Below are 3,051 nucleotides of genomic sequence, written 5' to 3'. Positions count from 1 at the left end.
TCCTCTGTTTGTATCCAGGCTTCTAAGTCAGGTTTTCTCTGACTAGCAGCAGAACACACACCACACTGCAAATGGGTACAGGTATATACCCGAACTGGAAGATGGGATGCTTCATAGGATGATTAACAGTTGAGCCAAATTGTAAAGGGTGAGGCAAATTAGTGATGGGGGAGGCATGGGGAAGAGAGGGGTTCTAAGCAGAAGACCCGTGTGAGCAGATACCTCCAGGCACAGAATAGTGTGGCTGGTTTGGGCACAGCAAGTAGAGAAGGTGACATGGGCGTCCACCTGAGGGCTTGGGGGAGCTGAAGCTGGAGAAGCCAGCAAGTGCCATGAAGCATCCATTGTGGTAACTAAAGGAATTAGAAATTTATCCTAAAGATAAAAGTTAACTTTTAAAGAATTTTAGACTGAGAAGGTACATGGTTAAATTTGTGTTTTAAAAAGATAATGTTACCCTTTAATGCAGGATATTACTTCTCAGACTTTTTCTTATTCAACTCCTTTATTTATAGTAGGGAAAAATCAGAAACAACCCGAATGTCACCAATAAGACATGGTAAAATAAATTGGAATACTGCCGTATGATGGAATATTTTTGCAACTGCATTTTTAGGCACTGTGTTATTACACTAGTTGACATAATAACTAAAGAAAAATGCACAGTATAAAATTATATCCCACACAAATCAATTTTTTAGGAAAAATGGAAGAAACATTAGAAAAAGAATTATGAAATAATAATGACAGTTCTTGCTAGATAGTAGAGATACGACTGATGTTTATTTTCTTCTCTTACAGTTTTTATTTTTCTAATTTTCTAAGTAAGACATTTTCTAATGGGGGGGGGATGTTACATAAAATGTAAGAATGGCGGCTGGAGGGGGCCAGACTAGAAGCAGAGAAATCAATTAGTTGGTATTTATTCATTTTTTTTCCTGAGTTTTTGTGTTGGGTGATCCAGAGTTGGAAAACAGTATTCCAGGAAATGCTCTGGGCTTTGCTCTCCTCCCTCAATAACCTTCTGTGGTCCCCCAAGATTTCTTGATTTTCTGGAATCCCATTCCGTCTTTTGCACTTTCAAGGCTCCTAAGTGAATTTTGTCTCTGTGGGCTTCCTTAGCTCCAGCTTTTCCCACCACATTGGGTGAGCTCCCATTCCATCCTCCTTGGAAGTAGGAATGCCTCTGTTTTTCCTCTCCCCGGGAACAATGTGATCACATGTTTGGGTTCACACTAGTCACAGTTTCTGCTCTGACCACTGCTCTCACAATATGCAGCCCTGGAGAGCCTGGTTTATATCATGGGACTCTTTGTTACCAGTGAATGGGAACAACTGGGTGGCCTAGGTTGGGCCTCTACTCAGAGGCAGTTAATCAGTGGGCTGACATTTTAAAGCTGAGTAGGCCCGTCAAGTTCCTGCCCTTGGGGACTCGAATTGGGAAGTACAGAGAGAACCAAACATAGCCAAAGCCAAGAGGTAAGGCTGTGGTCATGATACATCATGAGAAAGCGGACATTATGAGTGGGCAGACTCAATGATGTAAGAAAAAATGTATGCAGAGTAGAGGTGAAAAGTGAGTTGTAGTGAGAGGTGAACAAAGCAAATCCCCCAAAAATAACCAACTCACATAAACAGAAAGGATTCCAAGTGAAGGGTCTGACACCCCAGCTGTTGAAGTTCATAAACATTGTTGCCTTAACAGATGCTCACTGATCTACTGCTGCTTATTTTTTATTTTGGTTCATCTCCCTACATTCCATGGGTTTCCTTATAATAATAAAAGAATAAATTCTTTCATATATTCCACATAATCTATTAAAATAGTGCCAGTACTCTATGCACTAGGGACAAGAAGATAAGCAATACAATACTTGCCTTTAATGATTATTCAGTATTTGCCCTCACAACGATAATAGAACCTAAACATGAGAGGTAAGTAGAAGGATGGAATAGATACGGTTGAATATGGGATGTGGGTAAGAGAAGACCTAAGGAAAATGCAGGAGGAGAAATTTTAAATTACGTTTCAAGCTTCTGCCTGGGTCATTGAGAGGGTGACAGTACCATTCACCAAAATAAGGAATTCTGGAATAAGGAATGTTGAATTTAAAGCCATCCAGGTCTGAAAAAATTAAAAATGAAAATAAAAATAAAGACATCCAGGTCTGGGTATCCAGTAAGCAGCTGTGGAAAGCAATCATAATTTAAGATTGGGATAGATTAGCACTGATTTAGGAAAAAATAAATACTACCAGTATTTGGATCTATGGCTTTTACAATGAGAGGAAAGCTAAGAACAGAATTCTAGGCAATAGTCAAGCGGAGGCCAGAGAAAGAGGTTTCTTGGAAGACAAAAGTAGGAATGATCCAAGTAATAGAACGGGAGAGAAATCTATTGTGGATACCAAGGAGCAGATTACTTCAAACAAGAGGACATAATCAACAGTGCAAACACCTCAGAGATGGTGAGAAAGACATAAATAGAAAAATGCTCACTATATTTGTATTACAGAAGTTACCGGTGCCCTAAATGAGAGGACTTATGAGAGAAAATCATTAAGATGGTATCACTAAGATGGCAATGAGCTGAGGATCAAGCAATAAGTGTGAGTTTATTCATTCAATAAGGTAGACCCTAACAGGTAGGAGAGAGACAGACTCTACCCAAGGGTGTAGAGTCAGGAGTTATTGGAACCCATGTGGGGGAAAGTTTGACTCAGATTCCAACGGAGTGCCCACACAGAATTGCTCCTCTGTCTTCTGGACTCTTCCCCCTTTCTCCCAAGTCCATTGTGAGGCCCTACATGAGCTCCTGGATGCAGTCTCTTCTGCCTCTGCTCTTTCTGCAACACTAGAAGAGAACCAACCACTCTTCCAACATACACCCTATCTCTTAGGTCTTCCCAGCCATTCCACATCTGACTATGGGGACATGTTTGACCTTCTCTTCTAAAGGACTAGAGAAATAAAGTGGGAGTTATATAAGAAGAAACTAAAAGCTGTGCTCAAAAGTATGGTTTGGAAGAGGAGAGCAGGTCTGGCCAAGAT

Source organism: Neomonachus schauinslandi, chromosome 8, assembly GCF_002201575.2.
Source record: "Neomonachus schauinslandi chromosome 8, ASM220157v2, whole genome shotgun sequence".
In the NCBI taxonomy this organism is placed as follows: Eukaryota; Metazoa; Chordata; class Mammalia; order Carnivora; family Phocidae; genus Neomonachus; species Neomonachus schauinslandi.
This window is presented reverse-complemented; position numbering follows the sequence as displayed.